The following is a 14,903-nucleotide window of genomic DNA, read 5'->3' on the forward strand; positions in this document are numbered from 1 at the left end:
TGATTGTACAGATTGCTAATGGAGTCTGGTGCAATTAGATTTTTTTTAGATCTGCCATTTTTTTTGTATAATTACATTTCAAGATGTTGGTAAACTTCTGAACTAAACTTTTGTAATACGGCATGTGCTTGAGTAGTTGAATTCATAACTATCATATTAGTGTGTTAGGATTTATGAGGACAGACTTGACACTGTGATGTCAAAAGTGACTCAGTAAAATCCTAGATAACGCTTTTCTTTTTAAGGAATGTTATATGTGTAATTTTGGTGAATATTCTATCTACCCAATTTTCCAATCCATCCACTCCTACTTGGCCTGTCTATATCTGCTCACATCAATATTCCCATCAGACTTTCATATTTCTCTGACTCTTTGATAATTTTGATAGTCAAAAGGAGGCTAGAAATAACATTGGACACCTTCCCAGATATTTGTCATCCTCATTCCAAATGCCCAAATCTGAGAATACCCAGGTGACAGCTGTTTTACCAGTCCTGGGCTCAGCCACATTTTAAAATCCAGTAGGTCCTCTCTCTAAGCCATTGTGTTTCAGTGACTGAACATAAATTTAAAGTCAATTCTGACTACCACTATTAACTCTTATGATCTTGAATAAGTCTCCTGAGTTTCAGTTTCCTCATCTTTAAAATAAAAAAGTTGAACTAAGAAAGCCTCTCAAATGTTTCTAAGTTCTAAATCTGTGATCCCAATGTAAATCCTCTCCCAAAGCCCATTGGTATGGGATGTTTTCCTTGTTGTTGGATATAAAGGCCCTGTCCCATGTGAGAGCTTCAGTTCTCAGCCAATCCACACTTTGGGATACTTCAAGCAAGAGTCTTCCCCTTTGGGGCTCATCAAGCTTCAAGTCTTCTGTAAGTATCAAGTAGCTTCTAGTACCCTTGGCTTTCCACTTTTGAAAGAGGATGGAAGAGGCCAACCCCACTAAAAGTTGCTATGAAGGAAAATTCTCTGGGAAAACATGAGAGGTGATGACAGTCACTCTTGTATCCCTATTCTTAGCTTCCTACTCTAGAGATTTCAGGAAGTATTCTCCTCAGGTGACATCCAGAACACTTGACTTTGTAGAGCTGAGTTATCTCACTCCTAATGGGAGAGTCCCTTTAGTCTGTATTGTCTGGTATATATTCTGTATATTACTGTAATGGAAATGCAAATTTAAAGATCTTCCCTGTCCCTAGGCTAAAGTGCACTTGGAGCCTGGGGTGGGAGGCTTGTTTTTCAGTAGATACTTCTAGATTGGCCAGTGAGTCAATAAGGTTGTTACATTCTCTGAGCCAGGAGAAGGCTATATAAGCCCTGATGTGTAGCTTTGTTTTGGGGGCTCACTTTGAGAAGTGTTCTGTGATTTGATATGGATTTTGGGAAGCCGTTGTCCGGAGCCCCCCCGGCTTTGAAAAAACCCACATGTTGAAACCCAGATGTTGACTGGGTATGGATGTAATGGTTGGACAGTTTGGAAATCTGTCTACTTGATCTGTTTCTGTCTTGATAATTCTGTCTGTGTATTCTGAAGTTCGGGGGTGCTGACCCTTTTCTCCTGAACAAGGTAAACGATATATGTCTGACTGATTAAAGTAAGCTTGTTAACCCATTTTGAGTTGCTTTCCTTTATCAAAGCAGATCCAAGAACCTGTATGGGCAGCCACCCTGAGGACGCTTGGGGTGCTTGCTGCTACAAAATGGCGTCACGAACAGGATCTGCAGAGTAAAAGGAAAGTATGGGGGCTGGGATAATTGTTTCCCAGTTGTGGTAACTGTGACTCTGTGGAGCCATGGACCAGGAGAGAAGAATGGCCTGCATGTGGACTTCACTGAGCTGAGAGCAGGAATGGTGAGTTGCCTGCATCGGGACCTGGGCAGAAGCCAGGAGCGGCTGCCACCTGCAGGAGGAGAAGGAGCCCAGGAGTTCGTAATTCAGCCACAGGAAAAGATAAGAACTGAGCAGCAAAGCAGGGGCACTGAGTGTGTTTCCTGGCTGCATCCCACAGTTTGGGACCCAGGGGGAGGATGGAGTTGTGACTATGGTGGGTGGGATGAAGTGCCATGAACCCCCAAGGACCCCACCTTGTTGGTTTTGTTGCCCAGCCCCCTCTCTGTATTTGGAAGCAGAGGCTGGAGCTGTGTGAGGGGAAGGACCCCCCCCCCCAGCCCCAGAACTTTATTTGGACTCTTGTTTTGAATTGAAGTGATAATGCAATATACTTCGTGTTTGTTTAAGGCCCAGTGGCTACTTTGGTCACTTTACTTCTGTATCTTGAAAATGTGACCTAAGAGATGCTTAGTGCTAATTCAAAAGTAAATTGTCTATGCTATGGGCATGAAAGATCTTGGGGCTGAATGTAATGGAAATGCAAATTTAAAGATCTTCCCTGCCCCTAGGCTGAAGTGCACCTGGAGCCTGGGGTGGGAGGCTTGTTTTTCAGTAGATACTTCCTGATTGGCCAGTGAGTCAATAAGGTTGTTACATTCTCTGAGCCAGGAGAAGGCTATATAAGCCCTGATGTGTAGCTTTGTTTTGGGGGCTCACTTTGAGAAGTGTTCTGTGATTTGATATGGATTCTGGGAAGCCGTTGTCCAGAGACACCTTCCCCCCCCGCCCTTTGATAAAACCCAGATGTTGACTGGGTATGGATGTAATGGTTGGACAGTTTTGAAATCTATCTACTTGATCTGTTTCTGTCTTGATAATTCTGTCTGTGTATTCTGAAGTTCGGGGTGCTGACCTTTTTCCCCTGAACAAGGTAAACGATATATAACCCATTTTGAGTTGCTTTCCTTTATCAAAGCAGATCCAAGAACCTGTGGTGGCAGCAAACCCTGAGGACGCTTGGGGTGCTTGCTGCTACAATTACCTTCTCTGATTTCTGTTTTGTTACATTTTGTATAAATGGGCTTCTTTGCTATTCTCTTTGTGTTCATTATAGAATTGGTATTAGATGGGAAAGGGTGTCAAGCTTGGGGTCTTTCCTTCCCTCCAAATGACAAAGCAATTAGAAATTAGATGGAATTGGGGCATCTAGGTGGTGCAGTGAATAGAGCACCGGCCCTAGAGTCAGGAGGACCTGAGTTCAAATCTGGCCTCAGACACTTGACACACTTATTAGCCATGTGACTGTGGGCAAGTCATTTAACCCCAATTGCCCTCCAAAAAGCAAAGCAAAACAAAACAAAGAAATTAGATGGAATCAAATCATGTTCTCTCTACGAGGTCTTTAAGGGAGCTGAAAAATAGGCTTTTAGCTTGGTACCCCTATTTCCGAGGAAAACAGGGTAATAGCCTCCTGGCCCAACCCTCTGCTTCCCCTCTATTAGGAATGTCTTCCTTGGAAAAGGGTGAGAAAAGAAGAAGCTAGAGATATCTATTTGGCCTTCCTTCAAGTCACACGAGGACAGCCTCCCCTTGCTACACATGGAGCCTCACTACACATACAGGGCCCAGTCTGCTCTTTGCTACACTAAAAACAATAATCACATTTATGAAGAATTGTTCTGGGGGAATTTGCTTACCTTTACCTTTTACTATCAAGATCATTTCTGGAAAAATCCCACTACCTCTGTCCAGAGCAAACCTGCCATTTTATAAAAAAAAAAAAAAGGACAGAAAAACACTTGATACAATAACAAAATATTTCAGTGAAATGTAGCATGTAAACAGCATTTCTCCACATTTGGAGTTTTCAAAGGAGGAGCGTTTCCCTTTATGGACTAGGGCAGGGGATGGGAGGTAACAGGGAGGAATAAGGTTGGTAACTGGAGATCCTGCATTGGGCATGAGTTCTCTCACTTGGAGAGAACCTAAAGAATTTAAGGAATATTTCCTTTTAAAGGTTTGCAAAGTGGGTCAAGCCACAGGCAGCATGTTCACCTCCTTTCTCATCCATTTTTTATGGGTTTTGGGGTTTGTATATATACCTATAAGGTAGAATTTATAGGTTTGCCTGTTAATAGAAACTTGTGCTTGCCTAATAGTATAGCAATACATCTCCACTGTTCTGGAATTTCCTAATAAAATCAGTGTCTGTTCTTCCTCCCTTGTACCTCAACCACTGAAGCAGGAATGTGTTTACCTTGAGAGTAAAACCTCTTCTCAAATCTCTGCCTGCTGCCACCATTAATCACACCAGATGCCTAGAACAGCCTGGATTTTCTTTTATATAAAAGGGAAAGAGGTTCGCAAGTAATATCAATAAGGAACTGGGAAAACAAATCATTTATAAGGAAACAGCCTCCCTGGCTTCCTGCAATGGAGAGTAGGACTGACTTGGTCTCCGAAGTTCAACCATCTCCTGGAAAGAGAAGATATTGTCCACTAGCTTACCTGACAGATAGCAAACTTTGAGCTAATTTGTGTTTAATGAACAAGTGATGGGAAAAAGCAGAACTACCTCTGGCTTATCTCACCAACATGGCCCATCAGTTTTAACTCCAAAGAAAGCCTCACTCCTTAGCTTCCAGTCCTCATCATGATTACTTGAGCTAGCAAGATCTCAGAGGCTGCTTTTGTGACAAAAGAGAGCCATCTATAAGCCCCTTAACTCTGTCTTTGCACACTCTCCTGAGTGTTGGGAACATGACTCATTGTGAATTCTTCTTTTCTTTCTCAGAAACTCTAAAAATCACAGAAAGACAAATTCAAAAGACATCACCAATGAGTGAGCTCTGAGATAATGTCTGCCAGAACCCCGTCCCATCATCATATTAGCACCATCTGGGCAAGGAGCTAGGGAATACAAAACCCAGGAATACAATTTTTTTTTTAAATTTCAAGTCTCCTATGACTCTGCCACTCCATACAACTAGCATTTATATTTTTCCCCTCTTGACTGCCAAACTTGAAAAAAAAATCTGTTGTAAGTCATTGCCTCTACTTCCTCAAATCCCTCTTTATTTCTCAAAGCCTTGCAGTCAGACCTTTGGATGTACTTTTTAACTGAATGTCCTCTCTGTAAGTTTATAAATAATCTCTTAATTGCTAAACTGAATGACCTTAGCTGACCAATTGAAATAACCAGTCTTGCTCCAAAGAACTGATGGACACACCTCCCTCCTCTCAGCAGAAAGATGGGTAACTACTGAAGTAGAATGTAGTATATGCTTTCAGATGCAGTTATTGCATCAGTTGGTTTAAAAGTTTTTCTTTGTTAGGAGAGGATTGAATGGTGATAGAGTGGTTAAAAGAATGAGGGATTCAGGGTAAAGGACAGTTGAACTGGTTCACTACAGTGTTAAGATTTGGAAAGAAGAAAGGTGAGATGGGATGAAAATTGGGAAAAGCAGGAATAACCAGATGCTACAATGACGACAAAGGAAAGGTTTAGAGTTAAGGTACAGGGAGAGAGAGCCTCTTAATAGATCTCTAACCCCAATATTTCCCATCTCCAATCCATCTTCAACACAGCCAGCAATATATTATTTATAAGGCAAAGGCTTCTTTGCCATGTCACTTGCTCAAAAACTTTGAATGGCTTCTCAGGGACTTTAAGATAAAATATAAATTCAATCTGGTGTTTAAATATCTTCATAATCTAATTTGAATCTACTTTTCCAAACTTAATACTTGTGCCGTACAAGAACCATCAGCCAAAATCAATTGCTAGCTGTTCCTGAATTGGATCTTCTCTCCCACCTCTCTGTACATTGTTCACTGTTCCTGAAATTCATTCCTCCTCACTTGTGACTCTCAGAATTCTTGCCTTCTTTCAGGGCTTAGCTTAGGCAACACCTCTGTAAACACTTCTGATCACACCAGTTGCTAATGGGGTTTTTTGTCCCTTCTAGTTATCTTGTATTGTACTTATTTGTTTGTCTTGTTTTGTTCCTTTCTGTCTCCCTCCAGGCCAACATTGTTTTATTTTTGTCGTGATAGCCCTAGTATGCAATAACTTCCATGTAGCAAGCTTAATAAATATTTATCCAATCAAATTGAAACTAAATCCAGGCCTTTAAATCCAGAAACAACATTCTTTCCACTATACCATGCTGCTTTTCATTCCCTTGTTCAATGTAGACTAACAATGATCTATAAATAATGACAGAACTTGAACAATAGCTCATATATGTGATTGAATGCATAATATTAATTGCCAAAATACAATGAGAAAAATATATCTCAGTGGATCTTTGCTCTCATTTATGTTGACATTCTCATCTTTCCATCAGTGCAAAACTCAAATCTGTTTATTCCCTCTTATCCTGTTTCCATAATTTTCTATGCTGTCCCATGGATCTTCTACAGGTCAACTTACTGTATGTGTTCTTCTAGTCAGTGGTTTCCAGTGTTTTTTGTTCCAATGACTTTTACCTCCTAAATACAGCAAATTAAAATTTATATTATGAAGTTGTAATTGCAAAATATTTTGTTCTACCTATAGTTATAAACACACTAAATATAAAATTATAAAACCTATTTACAAATATTCTGTGGGACATTCTGTAAGAATTAAAAGAAGTAATCTAGTAAAATCTTCAAGACAATATTAAATATCTTTATTTTACAAATTTTGCTGAATAAGTAACATTTTAGTGAAATAAGTTACAAACTTGAAGAAGTTTAACATATAGTAATCATATTAAGCTTAATTTTGATGTTAGTCTTTTTTTTAACAAAAGTTTTCAGTATTTGTCTTATCACCAGACAAATGCAATCTTAAATCTGTTTTTAATGAAGCTTATTTTTGTATTTTGATTTAAAACAAGAATGAAATAGAATTGAGCCCTCAAAAAAATATGTCATAGAAAATAGTCGGAGAATTTTATAAGCATTTTTCTAAGAAAAAGAAATTCATCTCCCTCCTTCCCTCTATTCTTTGTTTTCTTCTTCTCTGCATTCTATCTTTCCCCCCCTTCTCTCCCTTTTCTTGTGTGCATGTGTGACTACCTCTTCATCTGCCTACAAGGCTTGTATTTCCCAACAGTCCATTTGTCCCCCAGCTCCCTTTTTCCCATAAGGAGAGCAGAACCATGGCCTCTGGGGAGGGCAGGAAGAAGTTAAGGATCTACTTTTGATGTTCCCTGGTTGGCTTTTTCATTGGACTGTTTGCTGGTTTCCTGGTGTCCTCTCTGGTTCGCTACTTTCTCTACCGACCCCTCAGCAAGGTCCACCATGAGCCAGAGAACAGCACATTCAGGGAAAAACAGGAAGGAAGAAAGGAGGTAATTCACACAGCCCATTTCCTGCTCAACCACACAGGTTCTCATCAGGACAACACCCTGCTGTGGCAAGGGGGTCCATCCCTGGGCTGCTCCTTCATTTATGGCTTCACTCTGTTCACTTCAGGGTTCCCTGAAGACCTAGCACAGTGGCATTTATGGCATCTATGTCCAGGTGACTCTGGCCAAATTCATCCAGGCCAGAAGCCGGACACTGAGCTCAGAGAGGTCAAAACCTTGACCATTGGCATCCTTTCTGCCCAGGACCGCCATTCCATCCTCCTCTGAAGGCCCCTCCAGAGACGATGTTCACTGAGCGCCAGCCTCCAGGTGAACCTCAGCTTCCAGGACACTCTATATGTCAATCTCACGTATCCCCTAATGCCTTCACCCAATGGTGATGAGACTTTCTTTGGAGCCTCTTGGTTATGCCCACCACCTCCTTCAAAGTACTAATGGTTCTGGACTTTTGGGACACCGTAACCCAGGGTAGGTGAATTCCCTAACAATTGATGCCGAGTAAAATTCTGTTAGCAGTGCTTCTGGTCTAAATTACTAGCCTTACTTCCCCTTATTTCCTGAGTGCATCCTAACCTATAGCAAACTTGAACTTCATGCCCTTTCCCAAACTTAGTATTAGATCACCAGCCTCTCTGTATTCCTGCAAGTTCTCCCCTGCCAGGAATAGACTTTCTTCTTAGAACCAACTTTCACAATTCTTCTCTTCCTTCAAGGTTCAGCTCAAAGCACCATCTCTATTGCAAAGCCTTCTCTGATTTTCTCAGTAGTCAGTATCAATCTTTGAATCTTTACATTTCCAATACTTGAATTTTGTGCATAGTAGGAATTTAATAAATATTGAAATGAATAGACACATTGGGATAAGGCATCTCCTACAGAGGTTTAGCCACAACTGTTTGGTGCTTTTTGTGGCTATGGATTTCCTTTGCACTCCTGTATCTGGTGATGACATTGAATTCCAGGGAGGGGAGTGATTTGCCTAAAGTCCTAGGATGCAGGTCTCCTGACTTTTAGTCTGGGGAGGGTTGGGACAGAAGAAGTGGGACCAGGGGGATTAGGGAGTGCAGGAGTGGGAGGATGAAAGATTTGACTAGGTAGTAGATGTATGGGTAGGAGTATGGAGCAGAGCTGGTAATGTCAGTGCTAAAGAATCAGTCCTCCCAAACATCTTGTCTTCTGCCCCTAGAACAAGGATTCTTTAAAAAAAAATTAGTATTTTATTTTTTCCAATTACATGTAAAAACAATTTTTAACATTCATTTTTAAAACCTTGAGTTCCAAATTCTCTTCCTTCCTCCCTTCCCACCCTTCTCCTTGAGAAGGCAAGCAATTTTGTATAGGTTATGACATTATAGACATACAAAACATAGTTCCATATTAGTCATATTGTAAAAGAAAACACAGACAAAAACCCCTCAAGAAAATTAAAGGAAAAAAGTGTACTTCCATCTGTTAAAAAAAAAAAGAAAAATTCATTTTAAAAAATGCTTACTAACCTAACCAATCAATGAAAATGAGTAGGCTTTTATGATATAAAATACTTTTCTACTGGCTAATGACAAGTATTTTAAATGATAAACATGCTTAAAGTTCAATTGCATATATTGCTTCATCTTTAACAATATTTATATAAAAACTAATCTTTGTAAGGTAAGAATCTGTTCAGACAAAACAGTTTTCCCCTTCTACCACTGGCACACCAACTATCACTCTTAAGATACAGCCAGCCCACCTCTTCTTCTGATCATCTGTTTCATGGATAATATACCTTACATCACTAATAGTGAAAAAGTCATTATTAGAAATATGCTGCAGCCTAGTTATGCCTTCCAAGAGAGAAAACCTAATATAATAACTGATATTTATATAGTCAAGGTTCACAAAGTATTTTACAGCTGTTGTATCATTTGATCCCCACAACGGAGCTACTACAAACATTGTATCTTTTTACAACTCATAGGATCATAGTTTCAAAACTTAGAGAAATCTTAGAGAGGCAACTAATCCAAACACCTTGTTTTTGTTTTTGTGTTTTGCATAAAGAATCTGAAATTCAGAGAAGGGAGCTGCTCACACACATAGTGAATGGCAAAGTAAGAATTTGAACCCATGCCTTCTCACTCCAAATCAGATACTTTTTCCATTGTACCATATTTGTTTCAAATGTTCTTATTAGATTAGAAGGAATGTAGCTGAACCCAGGACTGGGAACATAGTAATCAACTGTGGATCCCCAGGATTATTAATATTGGATTAATAATGGTCTGGAGCCAAGGGTGGGGACCCTGTAGCCTCGAGGCATTTGAGAAAGTAACCAATACAATGTACAGTCTTTTTTTTTAAGTATCAAATTTATCACAGAGTCAATGTAATTAATAGGAACTCTTATGGGAGCATTAACATAAACAAATCTTGGAGAGAACAATCAGATCCAAGGGGATGCCTCAGAAATAACATCTGATGGATTAGAAAACTGGCTAGGTAGAATACTCACCATAATCACTTTTGTAACATTCCTTGAGAAGAAAAAATCTGGCAAGATTTTATAGTCATTTATGACATTACTGTCAAATATGTACTCATGAATCCTAGCATGATAATATGGATGAAATAACAATCATGTCATCACTATAGTTCAATGGTTCAGAAATGTGGAAAACAGCATGACTTCTACGTTGTCTGTAAATTAGACCCAAACTTAAATGCTGATAATGCTCATCATCATCCTTATCACTTAATACTTACATGTAACTTTAATTTCTAAAGATAATTTTCCTCACAACAACCCTGCAGGTAGTTTATGCACGAATTATTATCCCCAACTATGCAGTGCAAAAGCTTATTGATAAATCAGGGGAGGCATCCTGGTCCAGTGGAAAAGAGTGCTGGCTGTCTCTGGGGTTAGAAGACTGGATGCAGATCCAACTTCTGACATTTACAACCTTTTTAGAGGCACAGGCCAGTTGCTTTCTTTCTCTGAACCCCAGTTACTTTGTGTAAAAAATGGTGGTGGAGTGGTTTGGACTGAATGATCTCGAATGTCCTTCTCAGCACTAGATTCCATGATCTTATGATTAAATAGATGAGAAAGTGCAGAATCAGAGAAGTTACTTAAGCTTGGTCTCAAAATGAGTAAGTGTTCAGAGCAAGGATTGGAACCCCAGTCTCCTAATTCCCAAGTCCAACTTTCTTTCCTCTACACAATGCTGTTTTATGGATAGCAATAATTGTACTGGGCTGCAATCCAATGATGCCCTCAGGGCCTATTAAGGTTTGTTTGGTTGTTTGCTCTTAAAACAAATGGTCTTAAATCACTGGACTTTTTGACTTCCTATCTTTTCTTTTTAAAAGGTTTTATGTCCTTCCTAAATGTCAACTGTCACTTCATGTATCTTCATGCCATGCCACTGCTCCCATCCTCCAAACTTTTTTCTCCCTCTCCTTCCCTTCCCTCCTTCCCTGTGGTGCCATTCACATCTCTGTGTCTTCCTAAACCAAAACACCACTCCTTAGCCTCTACTCCCCAGTAAGTATTGCTTCCCCGATTAGGATGTAAGCTTCTTGAGAACTTGTCTTGATTTTTGTATGTCTATTTCAGTGCCTGGTAAAAGTGATTAATAAATGCTTTTCATTCATTTAGTTCTTAAAACTATTTGCCTGCCGATAATAATAAAAAGTAACAGTAGCTGGCATTTTTATGTCACTTTAAGGTATATAAGCCATTTTACATCAATTAACTCATTTCATGACTTTTCACCTGTACTTTGCTATTATTAATAATCTATGGGCTGAGAAACCAAATAACCTGAATATTCATTCTGCCTCAGACACAGAGTATGGTATAGTGGATAAGTGTTGGACTTGGAATAAGGACTTGGATATAAATCACCTTCAGAGATTACTTAACTGTGGAATCCTGGATAAGTCATTTGATCTCCAAGCTTCAGTTTCTTCATTCATGAAATGGGGATAATAAGAATACCTACCTAACAGTTTTGTTTTAAGAATCAAATGAGGCATCCTGAAAAAGCTGGAAGAACTATAAAAATGTGAGATTATTATTTTCTCATCCTGTTCAGTGGAGTTCAGATAGAAATAGCCTAGGGACAAGTCACTATACTACTCTTTTTCTTTTGTGTTTAATGTTTGATAGATTATTGCACAGGTTATTTTTGTTGTTGTTTTCTAATTGAATGAAGGTCTTGGGATGTAAACTTGTTTCCTCTAGACTCAGTGAAGTGGACAGCACTCCAGCTGTAATATGTATTTCTTACTGTTCCTGCATGATTTTAATTTCTTTTACTGTCTCTATATTTTTTAAAGTTTAGAAGTTATGAGCATTCGGCATGATGATATCTATTTAAAATGTTATTAAATTTTTGTGGGTCAATGTTAGATCAGAGTGACTTTGAGCAATGGTTTTATCAGTAAGCATGCTCAAATTCCAATACAGTTTACTTGTTGAGTTCTCAAAGGTTGTGGAGAGAGGGTTGTATTTGTATTATAGAGATTTGTCATCTGTTACTTTATGAAGAATAGTCAGCTTCTGGTGTATACTTCTAACTCCATGTGCATTTGGTAGGTACTAAAAAGTTGGCTATATGTTGCATAGTTTTTGTCATTTCTTTGCAAAGTCTGTATCAATCAGTTAAATTCAGGGTCTATGAATGAACTTTCTGTAATTTCTGTTTAGTTCCTAGGAGCTTTACTCAGCTCACAGCATGAGATTCCATGGATCCAGTACTCCATGTTCAAGGTACTCCTTGAATTCTTTCCTCTAAAACTAGTTAACTAGCTTTTGCAAATATGTTTACCTTTAATAGCCTGTTAAAGCATGATAATTTACTAAAATAATGTAGTAAGAAAAGTAGCAATAAAACATCTTCCCAATAAACCTAGGGAACACAAATATACCTAGCACCAAATGTGAGAATCTGTAAACATCATGTTCATGAAAAGAGAGGCACATGCATAGAGTGACCAGGGCAAACATGATGAGAGGCACACACATGGGGAATATCTGTGGCTAGGACAGGGGTGGGGAGCCTGCAACCTCAAGGCCACATGTGGCCTTCTAGGTCCTCAAAGGCAGCCCTTTGACTGAATCCAAACTTTGCAGAACAAATCATCTTAATAAAGGATTTGTTCTATAAACCTTGGACTCGGTCAAAAGGCCTAGAAGGCCACATGTGACCTCCAGGCTGCAAGTTTCCCACCTCTGGGTGAGGACATTGTAAGAAGAAACAGTTCACACCTTTGATGTTACAGGGCGGCTCATATTGCTGGCACTGCTACAACTGAGCTCATTCTCTAGTCTCTGATGGACGTTGCTCTACTGCACTCTGCAAGATGCTGGTCTGAGGGATCCCATTACTATCATCTCTGCCACCTCCAGCTATTGGCTCAGTTTGAAGTCCTTGGCCAGGGTATCACAATGTTCTTTTAAAAAGAGCAGGAGCCCTTAGTTGCTTTGGACTCCAAGTAGCATGTTATATCAGGAACAATGTGGACTGCCTTCTTCCTTCTCCAAAAAAGTAGAATGCATTTGGAAATCTCTCACTAGAAGATCCAATAACTAGGATTTTTTTTTTAACTCAGGAGGCCTTGAAACAGGAGTTGCTCACAAGGAAACTCTGAGAATTGATGCTGTCCCGGAAATCTTTCTCTGCAAGAGGCTAAATTCTAGTATCATGCTATCTAGGGAATTTGGAATCCTCTCTCATCTCCAAAGAAGATTGGGGTTCAGGAAGTAATATCTTTCCATTCCCTTCTCAGTCTCTGTGCAAACATACCATACTTCTGCCACAAGGCACCACTGCTGATTCTGGTGGTGAGTAGAGAATTTCCCCTTCTCCCATGGGTGCCCACACAGGGACATACACATACAACTCAAGAGGAAAGTAGGAAGACAGAAATGACTTCTCTGATTCAGCCCTTGTATTGCTATCATGCATAGTCTCTGTTTTTGTAAACAAAGTCCACCTGACCCAATCATTTGCTTAATGTTCCCTTTTGATGTACTATTAATTGAGTTTATGAACATGATGAACATGAAAGCCCTTTTCATTTTATTTTTAGCTCTCACCTATTTATCCAGTGGTAACCTACTATCTATTATGTTTGATCCAGGGGTATATCTGTTATCAGCCTTATTGTTGTTCTATGAAATGTCTGTTTGTCCAAGAAATACTTTTGTAAACCTTTTACTATTATGCAGTGAGAGAACATGCAGTTCTTTTATTATGCAATCCTTTTTGATAAGAATGTTAATCTTCCTATATATACTTTGGGATGATGCACCTTATATTTTGTTCATATGTGAATGTTTATTTGGATATTTTCTAAATCCATTGCTGTCCATTTTACTATTAGAATGGTGTGTGCTAGATTGACATTGCAGAAATGTTAATTGCTCTAAACCAGGGGGAGGGAACCTGCGGCCCCTAGGCCACACGTGGCCTTCTAGGTCTTTTGACTAAGTCCAGATTTTATAGAAGAAATCCTTTTATTAAGAGGATTTGTTCTGTGAAGTTTGGATTCAGTCAAAGGGCTGCACTTGAGGACCTAGAGGGCCACAGTTTCCCCACCCCTACTCTAAACATAGTCTTTCCACTTAAATTTGACTTCAGAATGTCAGTGAGTCTCTTAATATATACAACCTCAACTTAGTTTTTTTAAATAATTTTTTGCTACATGTATCTTGCATGTAAAGAACCAAATATTTGAAAGTATCATTCTTATTCATTGGTTCAGTTTGAATTCTTAATTCATGTTCAAATTCCTCAACGCTGTCATCCACATCATGGACCCCATGAGTGAGGGAGTAAGCAAAGTAGATTTTCAGTCAAGTTAATGTACCCTGTATCCTGAGACCCTTACAGTAGCAGAGAAGGCTATATAGGAACTCTCAAATACCAGAAAACTATGCTGCAGTAGTAATATTTATTGACAAGGCATCCTGATTAACATGATATAATCAATCATAAGAATCAAAGAAACAGTCAGAAGAACAATATGGAATTGCAGGTTCTCTCTACTCAGAACTTTTGCAATGATTGACTTGTCACAGATGATAGTGGATCAAGTAGCTCCTTTTCATATTCTGGTACGACACGAAGACTAGACATTCCAGAATAAACTATGAACTTCAATGTCCCACCACTTTAGTGTGAATATGGCACTGACCACCAAAGTAGATGAAGACATGTTTGTCTTTAGTATGTGCCAGTATTACATAATAAAATTGGAAACAGATTTTGCTGACTATAATCGAGGGTTATAACAATGTTTTTCGCCAATGATATCCTCATTTCTAAGTTACACAACAACATATTGCAGATCAATGCAGGTTATTATAAAAAAAATTCATCTGTAAATCCAGATTAGATGAAAAGAGTGGAAGCTCAAGAATTATGTAAATCTAAAAAGGAAAAAAACTAAGTATCTTAAAATTATTGAAAACTCTTAGCTTACTGCCCACTTCAGAAATTTTACCCAATAATGATTTGGGCAACAGAAGCAATGGAAATGTATCAAATGATTCAGAGGAAGAGAAAGTAACACCTAGTTCAGAATTGGTTAAAGCCCTTTTTTTTGTGTTTCATGGTATTGAACGCAACTAGTAAATACACCAATGCAGAGTTAAAAAAAATTGTAAGAGGGGCTGTAAAGGGACCCTGCCCCGCCCCAGGGGCGGAGAAGAAGACTAGTA

At 39.1% G+C, this 14,903-nt stretch overlaps 1 pseudogene; it reads left to right on the plus strand.

Moving 5' to 3' along the window:
- Window positions 1-6,982: 6,982 nt before the first annotated feature.
- Window positions 6,983-7,758, plus strand: LOC138159104 (CD70 antigen-like; annotated as a pseudogene).
- Window positions 7,759-14,903: the final 7,145 nt, after the last annotated feature.

The sequence above is a fragment of the Petaurus breviceps genome, unplaced genomic scaffold, assembly GCF_028583685.1.
Source record: "Petaurus breviceps papuanus isolate PSGF00001 unplaced genomic scaffold, PetGlider_PUasm1.0 175, whole genome shotgun sequence".
NCBI lineage: Eukaryota > Metazoa > Chordata > Mammalia > Diprotodontia > Petauridae > Petaurus > Petaurus breviceps.